This window comes from Halichoerus grypus, chromosome 9, assembly GCF_964656455.1.
Source record: "Halichoerus grypus chromosome 9, mHalGry1.hap1.1, whole genome shotgun sequence".
In the NCBI taxonomy this organism is placed as follows: domain Eukaryota; kingdom Metazoa; phylum Chordata; class Mammalia; order Carnivora; family Phocidae; genus Halichoerus; species Halichoerus grypus.
In genome coordinates this window covers 74,711,041-74,733,153 of record NC_135720.1, presented here as the reverse complement: position 1 = coordinate 74,733,153, position 22,113 = coordinate 74,711,041, and the positions used below count along the sequence as shown (strand labels likewise).

General features: G+C 37.5%; 1 long non-coding RNA gene across 1 annotated transcript in view; it reads right to left on the bottom strand.

The window, feature by feature from the left end:
* LOC118527426 (uncharacterized) overlaps window positions 1-17,027 on the bottom strand; it is a 34,491-nt gene extending 17,464 nt beyond the window's left edge. The window contains exon 1 of the long non-coding RNA XR_004913109.1: window positions 16,907-17,027. This is a non-coding gene — a long non-coding RNA (uncharacterized LOC118527426). The remainder of the gene's footprint in view (window positions 1-16,906) is intronic.
* Window positions 17,028-22,113: the final 5,086 nt, after the last annotated feature.

The window sequence follows — 22,113 nt, the reverse complement described above, 5'->3', positions numbered from 1 at the left end:
AGGAGAGAGGGTTATTTACTCATTTGAGGTCATGAACTAGAAGGACTGTGTAAATCTGGTGCTGTCAGGACTCATCTTCTCCATTGTGTAGACACAACCAGCCTACAAATTAAAACTAATACCAAAAAAAGCAAAATTAGTAAATTAATAACGTAGAGAATGATACCTTCATTTTAGGTACCTGGTTCTATTCTGGAAGTTATCATCCCTTGGACTTTTAGGTTAAATAAGCCAATTTTTTTTCCTGGCTTAAGCTTTTTTTTTTTAATTTTATTTTATTATGTTATGTTAGTCACCATACATTACATCATCAGTTTTTGATGTAGTGTTCCATGATTCATTGTTTGCATATAACACCCAGTGCTCCATGCAGTACATGCCCTCCTTAATACCCATCACCGTGCTAACCCAACCCCCCACCTCCCTCCCCTCTATAATCCTCAGTTTGTTTCTCAGAGTCCATAGTCTCTCATGGTTCTTCTCCTCTCTGATTCCTCCCCCTTCATTTTTCCCTTCCTTCTCCTAATGTCCTCCATGCTATTCCTTATGTTCCAATTATAAGTGAAACCATATAATTGACTTTGTCTGCTTGACTTATTTCACTTAGCATAATCTCCTCCAGTCCCATCCATGTTGATGCAAAAGTTGGTATTCATCCTTTCTGATGGCTGAGTAATATTCCATTGTATATATGGACCACATCTTCTTTATCCATTCATCTGTTGAAGGGCATCTCGGCTCTTTCCACAGTTTGGCTATTGTGGACATTGCTGGCTTACACTGGTTTGAATCGGGTTTCTGTTACATCCAACCAAGAGTACTGGCTAATTAAATTTATTCTTATATAATTTGGGGGTTCCTGGACCCAATTCCAACATGTGTATTAGGTGGGAGAGCTGAACTTCCCACACAACACCAAGAAATTCTTGGACATCAGCAGAGTATCTGATAATTCAACTCTTTTTGATGGCTATCTACCAAAAGATACCATCAGATTCCACAGGTTAAGGATTCAGTTCTACAAGACTCTCCCCTAATCCTCCACTCACTTCAGATGCTAGTCACAAGTCCAGATTGTAACTTGTACTTCTGACTGATTGGCTATATGATCAGAGGATCCCAAGACCTCCTCCTCAGGTATGACTAATTTGTTAGAGCAGTTCACAGAACTCAGAGAAATGTTTTATTTACTAGGTTATCAGTTTACTATAAAAGGATATAACTCAGAAACAGAAAGAAGAGATGGATAAGTTGAGGTATGAGGAAAGGGCTTGGAGCTTCCATGCTCTCTCTGGGCAGGCATTCTCCCAGCACCTCCAAATGTTCACCAAAATGGAAGGTCTCTGAACCCTGACCTTTTGGGGGTTATGGAGGTTATATTACATAGGCATGACTGATTACACTGTTAACCATTGGGGATTGATCCAACCTCCAACCCCACTCCTGTCCCCAGAAGTCAGGGAGTGGGACTGAAAGTTCCAACCCTCTAATCACATGGTTGGTTTTCCTGGTAACTATCCTTAGATGCTTTCCAAAAGTCACCTCATTAAAATAACAAAAGACATCTTTATCACTTTCAGTACTTAGAGGAAATTACAGGGGTTTTGGAAGCTGTGAGCCAGGAACTGTGGATAAATTCTGAATATATGTGAGCAATAAATTTTGGTCATCTGAATGATCAAATATATATTTCTTATAAATAGCAATATTGTAGATTCATAATTCTGGAAACAATTTTAACCATCCATATGAAATACCATCTCACTACCCTCCTTCCAAACTCCCTGACATATTCATTTAGTGTGGTGTCGTTAGAGGCAAAGCTTTGAACACAGACAGAACTGGGGTTTTATATAGGCTCTACCATGTACAAGGTATGTGTCTTTGAGCAAACCAATGATTTCCTTAAATCCATTTCCCTGTAAAATAGGGATATTTTAACATGCATCTCCTAGATTTATTTTGAGGTGATTAAAGTAAAGCAGTCAGCTCAGCACCTCTTCTACAGGCTATCCTGGACACCAAAACCATGAAGGAGAGGCTTGGGCAACATGTATGTCCAAGGATATTTCTCTCTTTTATTCCCTCAAGTCATGTCAGAGCTATTACAGAGCTTTACAGAAGACAGTATTTTCCTGTTAGAAAGTTGGTGTTCATCCTCTCTGATGGCTGAGTTAGAAATTTCATGACACTCTCTCTTTGACACCATAGTACACCCCAGGTACCTGCAGGTCAGAGCCATATCTGCATGCTCCCAAGCATTGTGGTAGTCACTGACCCATCTAAGGAGTTCGGTTGAAACTGTCTTCCAGAAATTCTTCCACCACTCCCTTGGCAATTGCAGACACAACCAGATGAAGGAGGGCCAGGCAGGCAACCAAGTTGGCTGGAAGCACCTAGGGGTTTATATTGCAGCATCCATTCTTTGAGAAGAAACAGACATCCTTCATATTAATATTCAGCCCTGAGGAAAGAATCAATCCTGTATCCATTCTCTTATCTATTTTAGTAATTTGCTTTTGCCTCACTGATTTCAGAGTAATATAAACTCTTCTCATGGTTGGTTGAGAGCTTGAATTTAGAAGCAATAAAAAAGAATTTAGAGTTCAAAAGTGTACATCCTCAATTGTGTTGGCTTCTCCAGGTGCTTAGCTTGACTTCTGGATTGGTTGTTGCAGCTTAATTTTATGCTTCAAAAATTGCTTTTCTATTTCTTACAACACAGATTGTTTCAAGCTAACTTGTGGCAGAAAGGACGTAGGAATCTTGGTGATAAGACAAGGTTAACACTGAATACTTCCCTTGCCCCTTGTTCTGCCTATAACTCAGAGCTTTTCCCAAAAGTAGGGAAGGAGGGGTGGCCTAACCTATCTCCCAACAATCTTCCAGTGTATTGGGAGGGGAAAATTTCTGTGTGAATTAAAACTTAACTGAATTTGCTTCTGCCTTTTATTTATTTATTATTTCAAGTTTTAATTTAAATTCTATTTAGTTAACATATATGGTAAAATTGGTTTCAGGTATAGAATTTAGTGATTCATCACTTACATATAACACCAGTGCTCATCACAAGTGCCCTCCTTAATGCCCATCACCCAATTAGCCCATCCCCCCCCACCCCCTCCAGCAACCCCTCAGTTTGTTCTCTATAGTTAAGAGTTTCTTATGGTTTGCTTCCCTCTCTCCCTCTCTCTTTTTTAGGAAGTGGCCAGCAGTGGTTGAGCCATCCTTAATCTTCCTCAGTTTCTGCTTTCAAAGTTAGGCCCAAATAAATACATTATCTGTTCTGGTTATTCTCCATCACCCAAACCCACCCCATTTGTTCTGGACCATGGACAGGGAATCTGGCAAATGACCTCAGCAAGGCTCCCCTGCCATCTGGCTTCTAGTTGGGTTCAGCCCATGAGAAGCATCTGGGAGAGCAAGAGAAATGGGAGATCAGGGTATTTCCTTCCCCACTCCCTCCCTGCTTTGGTGCCTATAACCCCTATGATAACAGCTCCTCCTGGCTCTTCCATGGCTCCAGCTGTCACCAGGCTCAGAGACACTATTTCCTTCCCTTGCTCCTTCAGGCCTAGGGGTGTAATGGCTTCCCACTGGCGCTGTCCCTGGGTGCCTCAGTGTTTGTTTTTGGTTTCTCTAACCTGCCCACACTTCTGGAGACACGTCCTTAATTAAAGTCTCTTTACTTAAACCCCATTAAACAGAATTTTGCTTTCTGCCAGGACTTTGCTGCATGATTAAGTTAAAAATAGTTTGCTTGCTATGCAAGTATAATTTCAAGATAAGTTTTCTTAATTCCCTTTCCATTAGACAATCCCTACAAAGCCCATTCTACATAGAAATTCTGGAACTGCCATAAGGAATATCATAATTCAATCCTGGGGTAGATGGTTCTGTTAAGGAAAAGATCATAATAAGATGATTATCTTGGTTAAGAAAGCCCCCCCTTGTCATTGCCTGGGGTGAGGTGGGGAGTAAGAATATATTCATATTTCTGGGGGAAACCTTGAAGATAAGAGTGAGTAGATGAATAAAGGGCCTGGAAAATAGGGAGAAAGGAAAGCAAAAGTGATTATGGAAGACAGGAACCTCAAGATATGGCAGGAAACAGGCAGTGAGAAATTGTCAGTGGTGGGAAATGGTCATAAATGCCAGGATTAGTGATGTCTGAAATTGTTGAAGGTTATTTTGTGTTCTTTGTCAAAATTACTGTTATCCTGTTCCTTTCACCCCATCTTCTTCCACCATGCCATTCCTCCCTCAAAAGATCAGTAAAAGTCGGCTACAAGTAACAGCTTTGTAAAATTAGTGCTCCAGGGGGCATGAAAGAAGACAGATGAAGGTCCCAGGTGGAGCCCTTCAGAGCGAATGGGGCTTGTTCACACTGCGAGGGATGTTAGGAGGAGGTACATGTGGAGAAGCAGGCAGCTAGGAACCTTACGGAAAATTGTGAGTCCCTTAAAAATCCTCAGAGATGTTGGGTTGTGTTTACATATTATTATTTAATTATTACTAAGGACCATGGTGATGGACCTCCACTGTTAACTCCAGAAGGCAGGAATATGTTCACATAAAACCTATATGACTCAATCAGAACAAATAAGAACAATAACATTAACTATACATGCAAGTATGTTCTGAGTTTGAAATTTTTAGAAACAATTTCTAAAGCAGTGAGCAAATACATGGGTGTTTACGCTGGCAAATGGGAAATTTTCTCTAAGTGTTGAGAATGGTACCTGGCATAAAGTAATTGCTATATGTGTGTTTGGTGGTTTATTCTTTCAAACAAGAAACATCCATAAACAAATAACTTCAGAGATAAGGCCATACAATTACAGTAGGATAGGTATATAGATGGATGGGTAGATAGGTAAAAGGGTGAATAGATAGATTTAAAATATTAAACAAATAATAGTTATTATTTCATTGTTGTTGTGACCTGGGCTTCAATGTCCAAAGAGTGTCCTTCCTTTTTTCCTGTACTCAAATTGCACCTTCCGATGTTCATAAGGGTCATGCAGCTACATATTCCAAGAAATTCAGATCTAAGTCAAGAATACAAATGTAAGTGTGTGTTCATGGTCTATGGAAAGCATCATCGATGGAAGAAATAACTCAGGATACTCACAGGAAAGCAACCACAATAAATGTTATTCTTCTGTACTATGTGCAAGACCCCATTTAGATACATTTGATACTCAGAGCTACCTTATTATTATCTCATTTAACAGAGGAGAAAATTGAGGGACAGAGAATTAACTTGCTGGAGATTTCAAAGCTAGTAAGCAGCAGAGTCAGGATTCAAACCTAGACAGCTCAACTCCAGAGCTGCAGCTCTCAGTGACTAAATTACCTCATCTTAAAGCCAGAAATAAGCAGACTGGTAAACATTCCACTTCAGTCCAACTCCCTAAATATTTTATTGACATATTTAGGGGGGACATAATTCCAAAACTGCATAAAATATACTAATTATCACTGAATGTGGGACGGCAGTAATCTAATAAGAATTTATTCATTCTTTCAACAAGTATTTAGTGAGCACCTACTCAGTGCCAGAAACTCTCTAGGCATGGGGGCAATAGTTATGAACAGTGTGGACAGAAATCCATGCCTTCATGGAGCACAGATTCCAGTGAAGTGGATACAGGCAATAAACAAAATAAGGCATAAATATTATGCAAAAATAAAACAAAGTGGAGAAGAAGGAATAGCCAAGGAAAGCCTCCACAAGAAAGTTGTTCATTTGTTTAGGAAGCCTTGGAAAAGGGCAATGAAATATTGTGCTTACCATTTCCCCTTTATTTCTATTCTCCTCTTCACTAAGATGAAGCATGAATGTGAGCTAAAGAACCACAGGAACCTGCTTATCATAATTTTAGAAATTCACTCTTCCACTAATGCAAAACCAAAAGTATGGCTATTATGTTGTCATTACTCCTCGAAATCCTTTTAAGGTTGCAGGGACTTCCTTTCTTGTGCTGGGGTGCACCCACATGTCTGTGGTTCTTGAAAGAGCCTTCTAAGCCAGAGCAGCTCCTCCACCTGATCATCTCTCTGTTAAAGTCAAGGGCAGATTTATTTGAACTTCACCAAACGCCTTGGGCAGTTCAGTGTCCTTTCACATGGGACATTTGACTTGTCAAGAGATGAGTTGGCGTGATCTTGAATGAAGTTAAGACACTGGATGGGATTTTTCCCTTATTTTCCTATTTTGTATATATGTGTGTCTGTGCTAAAAAGGCAATATTGTCACAGAACCTACATGGACAATCACTTTAGAAGTATATATCATGGTATGAAATCATGCTGACAAAACATGTATTTTTTCATGGATTCCCATAAATGATCTAGCTTAAACACTCCAGAATAGGGGCACCTGGGTGGCTCAGTTGGTTAAGCATCTGACTTTTGATCTCAGCTCAGGTCTTGATCTCAGGGTTGTGAGCTCAAGCTTCACATTAGGCTCCATGCCTAGCTTGGAACCTACTTAAAAAAACAAATCAAACAAACAAAAAACAGAAAAAAAAAAAAAAAACCATTCCAGAATAACAGATGGTCCCCCAAAGAGGATAAATAAAATTTGAACAAAATCCCCAAGCATGAAAAGAATATATTTTAATTCACCAAAGGGTTTATTTACACTCTTAAAAAAATGTTCAGAAATCCTAAATGGTTATCATTTATTTCAGTTTTCTCTCTGTTCCTTGAGGAAAGTCATTTTCTCTTTCATAAAACATAACCATGACCTCCTCGGTTTCGAATATCATGGAACACAAAGGCTAGACACCCATTGTATTAGTTGATGCTATGGCTGTGGGGCATTTCTACACAACCGGTTCTCATAGTTAGTGCTTGATTTCAGTCTGTTCAAACATGAAACCAGTGTGAGCAACAAAGAAATGCATTCTCCAGGGCCACCCCTGCCACCCAGATCACTCCCTCTTTTCCTCTACACCTGTTTCTTCCTCATCCATATTTAGGTAGCAATTATCACTATTCCTGTCACCCTTCCCTCCCTTCTCCTGTTCATTCCTGGATTCTCAGTTGTTCTCAAACTTTACAGGAAATACAGATCAGCCCAGAGTTCATTAGACACATGTAGTCTCAAATCCCTCCTCCCATACTGCGATTTTTTTTTTTAGGAACATGATTTTATTTTTAAAATGTTTCCACTAGTTTTACTGAGACGTAATTGACATATAACACTACGTAAGTTTAAGGTGTACAACGTGATGATTTGATATGTGTATGTATTGTAAAATGCCGCAATAAGGTTAGTTAGCACATCTATCATCACACAGCATTACCATTTTGTGTGTGTATGCTCAGAACTTTTAGGATCTTAGGAAGTTCAGGTATACAATACAGTATTGTTAACTATAGTCACCCTGCTGGATGTTAGATCCCATCCTAAAATTTTCTATTTAGTAGGCTTGGATCAGGATCCAAGAGTCTGTATTTTATTTTTATTTATTTCTTTTATTGTTTTATTTTATTTATTTTTTCATGATAAGTGTACTCTTTAATCCTCATCACCTATTTCACCCACCTCCCCTGGTAACCATCAGTTTGTCCTCTACAGTTAAGAGTCTGTTTCTTGGTTTCTCTCTCTTTTTTCTTTATTTGTTTAGTTTCTTAAATTCCACGTATGAGTGAGATCATAAGGTATTTGTATTTCTCTGACTGACTTATTTCACTAAGCATTATACTCTCTAGCTCCATCCATGTTGTTGCAATGGCAAGATTTCATTCCTTTTTATGGCTGAATAATATTCTATGGTATATATACATCACTTCTTCTTTACCCATTCATCAATTGATGGACACTTAGGCTGCCTCCATATCTTGGCTTTTGTAAATAACGCTGCTATAAAAATAGTGTTTTTGTATTTTGTGGGTAGCTACCCAGTCGTGTGATTACTGGATTGCAGGATAGTTCTATTTTTAACTCTTTGAGGAAGCTCCATACTGTTTTCCACAGTGGCTGTACCAGTTTGCATTCCCACCAACAGTGCAAGAAGGTTCCCCTTTCTCCACATCTTCACCCACACTTGTTGTTTCTTATGTTTTTTATTTTAGCCATTCTGACAGGTGTGAGGTGGTATTTCGTTGTAGTTTTGACTTGCATTTCCCTGATGATGAGTGATGCAGAATATCTTTTCATGCGTCTGTTGGCCATCTGTATGTCTTCTTTGGAGAAATGTCTGTTTATGTCTTCTGCTCATTTTTTAATTGGATTATTTGTTTTTTAGGTATTGAGTTTTGTAAGTTCTTTATATATTTTGGATACTAACCCTTTATTGGATGTCATTTGCAAATATCTTCTGCCTTCAGTAGGTTGCCTTTTAGTTTTGTTGATTATTTCCTTCACTGTGCAGAAGCTTTTTATTTTGATGTAGTCTCAATAGCTTATTTCTGCTTTTATTTCCCTTACCTCAGAAGACATATCTAGAAAAACGTTGCTATGGCCAGTGTCAGAGAGATTACTATCTGTGCTCTCTTCAAGGATTTTTATGGTTTCAGATCTCACATTTAAGTCTTTAACTCAGTTTGAGCTTATTTTTGTGTATGGTAAGAGAAAATAGTCCAGTTTCATTCTTTTGCATGTTGCTGTCCAGTGTCCCCAACACCATTTGTTGAAGAAACTGTTTCCCATTTTATATTAATTCCTCTTTTGTCAAAGATCAATTGACCATATAATTGTGGGTTTATTTCTCGGTTTTCTGTGTGTCTATTTTTATGCCAGTACCATGCTGTTTTGATGACTACTGCTTTGTAATAGAACTTGAAATCTGAAATTGTGATACCTCCAGTTTTGTTTTTATTTTTCAAGATTGCTTTGGCTATCCCTGGGATGCAAGTTTGGCTCAATATTTGCAAAACAACCAATGTGATATGTTACATCAATAAGAGAAAGGATAAAAACCACATGATCATTTCAATATATTCAGAAAAAAACATTCTAGAAAGTACAACATCCATTCATGATAAAAACCCTATGCAAAGTAAGTCTAGAGGGAACACACCTCAACATAAAAGGCCTTATATGTAAAACCCACAGCCAACATCATACTCAATGGTGAGAAACTGAGAGCTTTTCCCCCAAGGTCAGGAATAAGAGAAGGATGTCCACTCTCACCAGTTATTCAACATAGTACTGGAAGTCCTAGTCAGAGCAATTAGACAACAGAAAGAAAGAAAAGGCATCCATGGGGCGCCTGGGTGGCTCAGTCGTTAAGCGTCTGCCTTTGGCTCAGGTCATGGTCCCAGGGTCCTAGGATTGAGCCCCACATCAGGCTCCCTGCCAGGCGGGAAGCCTGCTTCTCCCTCTCCCACTCCCGTGCTTGTGTTCCCTCTCTCGCTGTGTCTCTCTGTGTCAAATAAATAAATAAAATCTTAAAAAAATAAAAAGAAAGAAAAGGTATCCAAATTAGTAAGGAAGAAGTAAAACTCTCACTATTTGCAGATGACATGATACTATATATATAGAAAACCCTACAGACTCCACCAAAAGCTACTAGAACTGAAAAATGAATTCAGTAAAGTCACAGGATACAAAATCAATGTACAGAAATCTGTTGCATTCCTATCCATTAATAATGAAGCAGCAGAAAGTGAAATTAAGAAAACAATCCCCTTTACAATTGCATCAACAGCAATAAAATATCTAGGAATAAAATGAACCAAAGAGGTGAAAAACCTGTACTCTGAAAACTATAAAACACTGAAGAAAGAAATTTAAGATAACACAAAGAAATGGAAAGACATTTCATGCTCATGGGTTTGAAAATCAAATATTGTTAAAATATTTATACTACCCAAAGCAATGTACAGATTTAATGCAATCCCTATGAAAATACAAACAGCATTTTTCAAAGAAGTAGAAAAACAATCCTAAAATTTGTATGGAACAACAAAAGAGTCTGCATTTTAAATAAGCATTCCTGGTGATTCTGTTATATGGAAGCTTGAGGACCACCATTTGAAAAACAGTGTTAGTGACAGCAAAATAATTTCTTAAGAGAGGATCTACTAAAATTATAGATTTCAGGTATGTTCAGTGTAGAATGAGGATTAAATTTAAGAATTGTAAAAATGTAGCATTATGGAATCTTCTGGCTGGGAAAAAGGATCATTCTAGGCTAGTGCCTTCATTTCACAGATGAGGTAATACAGGTTCTGAGTAGTTAGGTGATATGCCCAAGGGTTATAATAAGTTTGTGGCAGAACCAGGGCTGGAAATAAGGTCTCAATGCCCCATTCAGGTTTTCTTCCCCCCATCTTACATTCTAAAATGAAGTAAAACTAAGAGGATTAATTAGAAAAGTTCTCTTTGTGTTTTTAACCTTTCGTAGGACTCTAGAGTTTCTAATTGTCTCTCAAAATACAGCTCCATTCTATTTAAACATTTTGGAAGGGTAACAAAGGAGTTGATTGCCACAAAAGCAGAAAATGTGGAAAAATACAGCTGGTAGAGAAAAGCTTTTCTGTGTGAAGAGATTCTAAACCATGATTTTATGTTTTAAATACTTGTAATTAGACCCCTCTATATAAACACTCTAGTCTCCTTTTGGCTTTTCAACATACATTCTTTTTTTTTTTTTTCTGCACAGCAAGGTCAAATTGTGTCTTGTTGATGCATGCACAATGAGCAAGGTGCCTATCATATTATTTTCAAGAACCAGGTATTAAGGGCCCACTATACCAACATGGAAAACCAATCCTTTGACACTTGCATGTCAAACTCTTCTCCATTATTATAGGATTAAAATCAATTTCAAAGTTGTACTGTTAGCAGTTTTGCAGGAAATTTATAGCTTTTAATATGGCCAGTGATTTCCAGATAGAAAAATGACAAATATGAGCAATGTATAAAATTACTGTATAAAACTACTGGTCTGATTGCTTGGAATGTCCACCACCCCAGACATTCTCTTCTTCAAAGGGAAGTATGCATCAGAAAGTAAACTGCACATTTGAAACTTGAAATCTGACATTCTTTAAAAAAGAAAACTTTCCACTCTTTCCACCAAAGAGACAGTGAACATACTAGAATAGAAAGAGCACTAGAGTTGGAACCAGGTGACAGAGACCTGGCTTGACTGCTATAACAAGTTTTAACTTCAGTTTGCTCATGTGCAAAATGAGGATATCTCAACCTATCTGACAGACTGTCATAAGGCTTCTATGAGCTTATGACTGTGAAGTGATCAAATAAATAAGATATTGTTATTTAGTAATTGATATGTTTATTTGCAGTGAAAATAGTGTTAAGAATATTTTATCATGTGGTATTAGGAGAAAATGGTGAGAATATTTATTATTAGATAATACCTATTTCTGGTAAAAGAGCAACAGTCTTTTGCAAGCATAGCATTACATAAAGCATTTCAGTAATGTCATTCAGGCTCCCTAGGGTCTTGGAGCTAGCTTGTAGGTGCTGACTTGCTCCAACCCCCAAATTCCATTCTAGGCAGGAATTAAGCCAAGTAGAAGAAGGAGAGAGACATCTGCAGGGAAGGGGAACATGAGTAGGGATAAATGACAGTTACATTTGCCCTCCTAGTTCATCAACTCCTTGTACACAAGTCCAAATTTAAAATTGTTCCTAAGTGGACCACCTCCAGTAAGTTAGTTGTCTCTGTAACTTGTCACATCTAATTCACTAAATTAGAAAAATCAACAGCAGTGTTCTGAGTGCCACTTTGTCATAATCACAGAGCTTGGAGCTGGAAAGGATACATTTTTAGGAAGCTTCTTAGGTGATTCTGATACTTAATCAAGTTTGGGAATCAAAGCTGTAGATCATCTAATTCAGCAGTTCTCGGTCTCTGTTAGAATCAACAGGAGAATTTTTTTTATTACCCAGATATTTTATTGAGCTGGACATCAGAATATTTACAAAGTCCTCCTGACATTTCTAACATGCAGCTGGGGTTAAGAACAATTGATCTAGCTTAGTTCCTTATTCGATGAGCACACTGAGCTCCTCTCCTCTTGAAGGGAGTAAATTATTAAATTACTACAAGCATCTACAAATACGGATACTCAATTCAACTCAAAAAATCTTTATTGAGCACCTTTATGGTATAAATCCTGGTCCAGGTGGCCTTATCAACTCATAAGAGGGTTGAAAATAACTCAGAATTATACAAGGCAAAATAAGGTAAATGCTATAGGGCAGGAAAAACAAGGTGTTTGGGTATTTCAAAGGGTTGAGAAATAACTGAAGGTCTTTATCAGGAATATGGCAGAAAATTCCTAAAAATCAGAGGATGTTGACTTCTAAAAGTTAGTGAGTTCTGAACCTGAACCTGTGGAGCTGTAGATAATAATGTGACATGAGTACTACAATTCCATCTCATGCTTTGAAAGTTACCCTGTGTTCCAAAGAACTGTAAAGACTTTTGCTCATCATGGACAGTACAACTATAAGAATGTCCTGAAAGGAAGATTGCTATAAATAAGGTTTATAGCAATCAATATCTATGCTATAAATGATTTCTTTTAACTTAAGTGTTTAAGTTATAGGATTGTACTCACTATTTCTAATGTCCTGAAAAATTACTTGAGAAGGACTATGAATGATGCCTATGGAAGATGTAGTCATTCCTGGATATCTTTTTAAATACTTTTAACTTCCAAAATATATTCCAATATGTCACTATTCTAATTTCAGGGATACCCATCTAGTTCAAGGTCTCAGCATGTATCAGCTTAATCATCTCGAAGTCTCCTTTCTGGTTTTCTTTCCTCTAATCTCTTACTTCATTCAACTGATTCTACATATTGTTGTGGAATTAATAAATCTAAAATACTAATTGTTTTAAATGTACAATGAAACTTCATTTTGCTATACATAACCTTATAATATCCATTTATATGTTTTCTCCTTTCAAAGTTTAATTATTATTTGTTTATCAAAGTAATACATGTAAATAATTTAAGAATCAGAAAATACTAAAAGACTTACAGTAGAACACAGCTCTCTCCTGCTTTATCCCTTCACACTCCCAATTTCTGCTCCCCAGATTTTTCAATATTGAACGTTGTCTACTGATTTTCTACTCTAAAGGATCTAAAGAGTTTTCTACTTCAATTGTACACTCCCTGCGCTCTGTCTTCCTGCAAATAATAGGGAATATTATAGTAAATAAGACAAAGTCCCCATATTTATGAACTTACATTTGGGTATAAAATGGTAAATAATAGACAAGTAGCCAAATAATCTAATAATTCCAGAAGTGGCCCATGATATGAAAGAAAAAAATAAAGAAGGACAAGAGAAAAGGATACATGCTCCCTTTCTCTATCCACCCAATATAGTTACACCAACATTTCTGTTGTTTTCATTGGTATAACTAGACAAATATTACTCAACACTGAGGCATAACTTGCACTATGATTACCTTTCATTTATTGTACAACCTCTTGTTTTCTCTGAATCTGAAATTGCCTTGTTTTTGCATTTGTTTAGTTTTGCATTTGCTGAGAACAAATTCATTCCTAAACATGCTGCCAGACTCTACAACTTCTCTCAATATGGTCAAACACTACAGTTAATCTCCCAGGTTTTCTTCCTCCTCTCCTCTTTTTCCTCTTTCATCGTTCCTTCCAGAGACCTCTGCCTTCTTGCTCCAGTCTTGTCTGGTAGCTTTCTGGGCCTGTGACACAGCTGATACCCTAGCGTCCCTTTATCTTCCAGGATTTCCCTCTGACCCTCTCCTTGGTGGAGGTCCTTCTGCGGATATCCCATCTTCCTTTATTGATTTAGTCCCCCAGTAGCTTCTTGAGGAGAGGGCACAGGATGTGAATTCTTGCAACCTCACATGATTGAGAATGTTTTTATTCCACTCTCACTCTTGATGGAGAGCCTGGGTATAGAATTCTAAATTGAAAAGGATTTTTCCTCAGAAATTTGGAAGAATTGCTCCATTGCCTTCTAGTTTTCAGTAGCGCTACTGAGAATTCTGATGCCATTCTTGTTGCCAGGCCTTGGTATGTCACCTATTTTTTTTTCCCCCACTGGAAGCCTTAGGGTTCAAAAATTTCAAAAATTTGGCTTTCATAAGATCTAATTTTTTCTGGAAAGGCAGATAGTGTAGTGATTCTGGTGTCAGGCTGCTGGGTCTCTTATTTAACTAGCTCCATAACTTTGGGCAGTTTATGCAATTTCTTTGTGCTTCTTTTGGCTGTAAAATGAGGATAATACTAGTGCCCATATCATCAGATCTTGGGGGGGATAGTAATAACACTTCAAAATGTTCAGAACAGTGCTGGGTGCATAACAAGACTTATGTAAACATTGGCTATTACTATTATTACTATTATGTATTTTTTGTGCTGGACATTTAGTTGACTCAATTTAGAAACTCAGATTTTCACAGCTAGTGCATCTGCTTCTGTTATTTTGTTGATAATTTCTTCTCCTTCATTATTTCTATAGTTTATTTCTGGAATCTTTGTTATTAATCCAATTCCCTCAGTGTTATATTTCAATCCATCTGTTATCATATTTTAAATATCCAAAATTTTTGTCTTATTTTTTGAATGTGTATATGCATGTGTGTATATTTATGTATTTATACATGTGCATATAAACTTTTTTAAATGGATGCGACATTTCTTTTTCCTTTTTAAGATTTTATTTATTTATTTGACAGAGAGAAAGAGAGAATGGGAGTGAGTACAAGCAGGGGGAGAGCAAGAGAGAGAGGGAGAAGCAGGCTCCCCAGTGAGCAGGGAGCCCGACATGGGGCACGATCCTAGGACCCTGGGATCATGACCTGAGCTGAAGGCAGATGCTTAACCAGCTAAGCCACCCAGGCACCTCTTTTTCCTTTATGATGATATTTATTTTAAGGTTTGTTCTTGTCGTTCAGGCCCTCCTTTCCTCTGGTGATTCTTGGCTATTTATACTTAAAAGTGAGCTCTTAAACTTCAGAATTTGCCAACTGGTGAGCTTTGCTGAAGAGAGATTGGGTTGGAGTAGGGATCCCCTGAATAGACAGATGGGCTCCTATAAATGTCAGTTTCTGTAGACTTTTTATTTTGAGCTTGTCATTTTTTTCTTTTTTTTTAAAGATTTTATTTATTTATTTATTTGAGAGAGAGAGAATGAGAGAGAGAGAGAGAGCACATGAGAGGGGGGAGGGTCAGAGGGAGAAGCAGACTCCCTGCTGAGCAGGGAGCCCGATGCCGGACTCGATCCCAGAACTCCAGGATCATGACCTGAGCCAAAGGCAGTCACTTAACCAACTGAGCCACCCAGGCACCCCTGGTCATTTTTTTTCTTATCTCTTGCCTGGGAGTATAAGCCTGGCCACCAGAGCTTTGGGAGCTGAGCTGTAGAAGGGGTGAAAGAACTGTTTTTCCCACGGACTCACATAATCCCCTTATTTTTAGTATGGTGTCTCCTGGCCCAACCTCTCCACTCTGTCTAACATAGATCTAGGTTTGGTGGCACCTAAAGCTTATACAATTTGGGGGACCCTCTTCCAGACAAAAAAATATATAAAATTATACAGCAAACTTCAATATGGGGCCTTGGAAGGGACCTGTGCAAACGGGGAGCCTAAGGCCTTGCCTCCATTAGCTTCATGGTAAATCTGGCTCTTCATCCTGCCCTCTACCAGGGGCTAAAATGGTGTACCTGACTTTATTGGCTGAAGAGGGCATCTGGGAGGTCTAACTGTTATTTATAGTCTTTTGGTTAATTCTCTTCTTTTTCATCCTACTCTATAGCCTGGCTCTTCAGGAATAACCAGTATCTTCAAATCCTGGGCCTTTCTGGCATTGATAGTTCAATGGGTACACTTGTTGTTGGGATATCTCTCATCACAGGTAGTTAGGCTTCACTTGCTCTGCTGAGCAGTCTTTTACCACTCATTCATGTACTCCTCGTTTTCTAAAATCTTGAAGACATCTCTTAGTTACTCTTATTACCCACCTGTTCTCTTTGTTATAATGGCTTTACTCCTTTTAACAGTGGCTTTGCTGCCATTTATGTGGGGCTTTAGGAGAGTGTAAAAATAAGCAACCAGGTTCAATTGCCATGTTTAATTGGAAGACTCATTCCATCATTATTTTTATGTCTGCCATTAACTCTAATATTTTATTGCCATTTAAATAATTTCATTATAAACCAAAACATTTGTTGTACTCCATATTTGAAAAATAAATACTTCAATGTTCTTATAGTCTGGTATTTTTTTTGAGCCAATAAATCAACACTTGTTGGCCCAGCAAGCTGGTGTGCTCTCCTATTAATCAAGCTGTGAATATTCTGTGAAGGAGAATATGCCAGAAAATGTCTACAATTTTTTAAAACAAAATTACAAAACAATGCATGTTAATAGAGGAGTTTATAAAAAAAAAAATCCCTTTGTTTATATGCTTATGGAAAAAATGCTTTGTCTAGTTTATTCTCCTAGATGGTGCTCAATACATGTTTATTAAATAAATAAAAGCTCCAATAACTAGTCCTGTCTCATCCACTCAGCTGACTTCATTTCTATGAAAACATTTGCTTTCCCAAACTACTCTCCAAACTCTTGGCCAATGAGATATAAAAGCATTTATAGTAATGTTTCTCAAACTGTGCTCCTTGGAACCTCAGCTCTGTAAGAATACTTTAATAAGTAAAATCTAAGAAAATGATCTGTAGTCAAGTACATTTTATAAATTCTGAATTCAACAAAGTTAAATTTCTTTACATCAAAGACTTCTTAGAGCCTTCACTACAATAATATGCATTGTGAATCTTTAAGAAGGGAATAATTATTAGTATTTCTCAAATTTATTTACTACCAATCCTGTTTTAGGTAGCATACTATTTATTCCTGACAAATATGGTTTGGAACATTTTTTATCAACAGTAGATTTCCTAATTCTGTACCTGTAAAAGATGTCATTTTCATCCCAAGGAGTTTCCATTCTAGATCTTGATCCAATTCCATCCTAGATCTTGATCTCTCAGGATTGTTCTATCTTGAAACTCTCTGGAAGACTGTTCCCATGGGATCTAAATGATGCAGGGTGAAATAAAAACCTACGTCAGGGAACTTTTTATATTTGAGTTACTGGGGAAAAGCAGAAATGAATAAAAGATAACAGCAGGATGCTATGGCACAAGATAGGCCATCTAAGTAGTCCTGAACTGAGTATCATGCTTCTGCTTTAGGATCAGGGTCAATTTTAAGCAGAGTCAAGTAGAGAAAGAGATAACACCAAGTGTTCTCTTCTCTCTGCTCTTTAGTGTTTTCCAAACTTTCTTTCTGCATGTATTAAATACACACATTTTATGTCCAGAGCCTCAAACTGACTGAACCTGACTCTCCAGGGGAGACACCTAGAAATCTGCATGCAAGAAAAGATGATTCTTAGGACTGGCGGGTTTAGGAAGTACTGCACTCTGCACCACAACTGTGGGGCTTACCTGGCCACTCCTGACCATGACATCCACATTCCTCTCACATTGAGGATAATCCTGTTGGGAGACTCTGAACTCACTTTCTGCCATATGCATCTGCTTTGCTTCAGATTCTGATTGTGTAATTTCTGAGCTCAGTCTCTCATCCTGGTTCTGATTTATCTGTCTCCGTCTACTGAATATTTTGGACAGGCATTAAATGGAGTGAATTCTCTCTAGGATTAATCTTACCAGAGCAGCTCAAAAGATCTGAATACCTTCTTCTACTCTTTGAGGAAATTAAATGTTAAATAGAATCAAGGTAACTGAAGAATAGTTGTGGAAGAGGATTAAAAAAATTAATTAACACAGAATTCAAAAAGTATAAAAAAGCAATAATTAAAACGTATGATTTTTCTATACTACTTCTACCAGCTATGTAGTTGTTTGAAAGCCACTAGTATTTTATGAATGCTTTTAGAGATATGCTAATGCATTTATAAACATTTATGTAATATGTATGTGCATATTTCTTTTACACGGAGATATCATGCTATATACCCTCTTCCGCTCCTTGCTTTTTTCACCTAATTTACCTTGCAGATTGTTACAGATTGAATTGCGTCCCTCACCAAAATATGTTGTAGTCTTAACCCTTAGTATCTCAGAAGGTAGCATTATTTAAAACTAAGGTCATTGTAGATGTGATTAGTTAAAATGAGATCATACTGGAATAGGGTGGACCCTTCATCCAATGGGACTGGTGTCCTTATAAGAAGACACAGAGCCGTACAGCGAGACTGCCTTGTGACAGCAAACAGAGGCAGCGATTGGCATGATGCAGCTGCAAGCCACAGAATGCCAAGGCTTGCTGGCAGATCACCAGAATCTAGTAAGAAGCAGGAAAGGAATATCCCCTACAAGTTTCAGAGGGAAACTGACTATGCCAACACCTTGATTTTGGACTGTTAGTCTCCACAACTATGACACAATACATTTTTGTTGGTTTACATCATACAGTTTATGGCACCTTTTGGGGCAATTCTAGGAAACTAATACAGAGATCTTTCCATATTAATAGAGAGCTGCTTCATTCTATTTGACAGCTGCATAATATTCTATTGTACGGCTGAAGCATAACTTATTTACTTGGCCCTTTACTGATGGACATTTAAGTTGTTTTCAAACATTTCCCATTAAAAACAATGTAAAATGAATAGCCTCCTATGTCATTTCATATCTGTGTCAGATCATCTTGGGCTAAATACACAGGAGTGGTGACTACTTAAATTGCAATAAGATGTTTTATACATGAACAGTGAGAAATTATTATAACTTGAGTAAACTTAAATTTCCATGAACAGAAGAAACAGTAAAATTATGTTCAAGCCAATAATGATGCCAAATGGCAGGACCTTATCTTGACTCCTTTTTTATCCCTCCTCCTAACTGTCCACCTGCTGCATGACCTTTTAAACAAACCTTTCTTCTTTTCTCTGGATCTCTGCTATACTTGAGTTTTTAGTGTCTTAATACTTAAGTTCTCAGCAATGGTTATGAGGATCAAACGAAGAGAAAATCGTGAAAGTAATTGCCCTACATAAGGACAGGGATTGCTGTTATCTTTGCCTTAAAGCAATGTTTGATAACTTTATTATGCTCTTCATCCACATTCTACACACACACACACACACACACACACACACACACACACACACGCGGTTGCTCTGGTTTATATATCTGTCTGTCACATTTGTTTTCATAAATTTAGTAGTTTCTTACTCTCTCCTTTATATTTGTCCACAACAGTTAATATTCTGTCTTTTCTACAAATGTTACTACCTGACTAATAAATATATATTCAGTGCTTTTGCATGCTAAATTTTTCATCAATGAAAATTCTTTACTTCCTGAGGGTAGCTTGAGGCTCTCCTTTTTCTAGAATACAGTTTCTACAAACTACATTCTTTCCCTTTCTTCTTTTCTCAGATTAGGAAAACTGTTGGGGATATATTTTGTAACCAATGGAGTAAAAACAATCAGTACAAGATACATTTTATTGTTACAGCTAATCCATACACAAAGGAAGGAGGTAATTTCACCTGTCTTCCTAAATCATGAAGACTTTTCTTTCTAGGGACGGTTTAGGATTGAGACCCTGGTCACATGGTTATTATTCTTAGTATCCTCAGCCTTGTAGCCTGCCAAGAATAGAGCTAAAAGCAGGCTGTTGTTTATATGATATAATTGGTGAAGTGCTAGGAAGAGCCCTAAGTCTTCACACATCTCCCTAGAGCATTCCAAAGTACTTAAAATTCCTACCTTCAGAGTTAATGCTTTCTTTTGCTCAAATGTAAATAGCCCGAAGGGATATCATAATAAACCATTATCAGTCATCAGCAACTCAGCGTGAGTTGGTCTATTAGATTCTTTTCCTGCTAACAATAGATGGCCAAGAAGAAAGTGAGAATTCAACAGAGAAGCTTTCACTGAAGTGAGTTGTTTGCTGCTGCTGCCTCTGTGAGAGAAAAATCTGGAGAGGTACTTATCCCCCATCACTCTTTTCACTGACCAGGAAACCAGAGCTCCTTTGGAGGGAGGATGTACTGGGATTGGAGCCATCTAGAGAACTGAGCTAAAAGGACCTTCTTCACTTGCCTGCAGGGTCAACTCTAGGCAAAATTGTGAAGAAGTAGCTGTTAGGTCTTTCTAAACTTTAAGTATGACAAGTATGATTCTGGAAAAGCTCAAAATGGTATCTGGCAGTCAAAATGGTTTATCACACTTCTTTAACACATAATGTTTAACACTTATTTTTTGAATCAAGCTACTTACTAAGATGGAAGTACTCTGTATTCCTCTCCATATTCCCTTTTTCTCATTTCTGTGACTATTGTGGGGCCACTGATCTCCATCCATTTTGGAAAAGGCTTTTTGACTTCTTTGTGGAATATTTATGGCTAACAAAGTCTAGTCAATATTCTTCATGTGTCCTACACACTGAAGCTAATCCCTACACCATGAGATCCCCTTGGGGGATTGAATGCCTGGTTAGTTGAGGCACTTCCTTCTCTCTCGCTTGCTCTCTTGGTCGCACACTCTCCAGCATTTTCCATTCTCACCTGACTACAAAAACTACTGGAAAGAGGTGATAGCTCATCTCGATAAAGCTCTCTAGACTTTTAGCCACATCTTTTAAGAATTCGCATTCATGGGGTGCCTGGGTGGCTCAGTCATTAAGCATCTGCCTTCGGCTCAGGTCATGATCGCAGGGCCCTGGGATCGAGCCCCGCATCAGACTCCCTGCTTAGCAGGAAGCCTGCTTCTCCCCCTCTCACTCCCCCTGCTTGTGTTCCCTCTCTCACTGTGTCTCTCTGTCAAATAAATAATCTTAAAAAAAAAAAAATAAATAATAAATAAAAAATAAATAAATAAAAAAAGAATTCGCATTCATTTCAGAAGCAGTAAAGGATTATAAATTGAAAGTGCTCCATAGAGGAAACACTTTTTTGCTTGGGAACAGCCAACAAATTATAGGTGGTTTCATAAATTAGCTTCATCCACAGATGTTCCAATTCAAATATTGTTCTCAGTTATTGATTTATTGAACTTGTCATATTATCTCTTTATGAAATTTATCAGTTATGAGAAAATTTTCTCTAAATAAATACCTCCCCACTTCATACAGTATTTTTATTCTATTGCTGGCTCTTTCTCCTCTGCCTAAAAACATGCTCAAGCTTTTCTACATCCTAGAATTGTACAAATCCCTTCTTGGACTCAGTTTACTACTCAAGTGAATGCTTCATGTCTCTTCTCTTTCTTGCAGACTTCTTGAGAAGTCTCCATGTCCTAACCTCCCATCTGCTCATTAACTGATTATGATATCATTATTATTTATTTTATTTTCAGTTTCATCCTACTCAATCTTCCCATAGCAGTGGCCAGTGTTGGACCTTTAGACCTTTCTCCATCCTTTGTTTCCACCACATTACATTCTGTCAGTGCTTCCACATTTCTGACTATTTTTTGACTTTGCTGATTTATTCTTCCCTTGTTCTTTTTAAAATACTGGGCTAATCTGGATTTTCTTCTTCCTTTTTTTTAAAATTAATTTTATTATGTTAGTCACCATACATCATTAGTTTTTGAGGTAGTGATCCACGATTCATTGTTTTCTTCTTCCTTTAAATATCTTCACTGGGTGAACTCAATGACTCCTATGTCCTCAACAATCATCTCAATTCAAATTCCAGTGTTTCTTTCTCCTAGGCTTCAGTTTCATCTCTACTTATAGGTACCACAAACTAGAAATATCTAAATCAAACATATTATCTTTCCTCCAAAGCCTATTCATCCTTCCACAGTCCCTCCCTCACTCTAAAACATGGTTTATATAAACATACAAGCCTGAGTATGGGTAAAATATGCATTTTTTTACATCTCTTTTTCTTTTATTCCTGTATTTAATTGGTCACTATATCCTGTGTATTCTCATTTTTAAATTTAAAAATTTGTCCATTCATCTCCATTATCATTTCTGCTGCTTTAACCCGAACCCTCATCCTATCTCATTTCTTTTGAGATTAAGTGTTGTGTATTATGCTTTAATTAGAGTTCTAATTAGAGTTCCCTACCCCAATTTTGTATACAAAAATAGACCATCAGACATTTGTTAAGTGAATAAATGAATA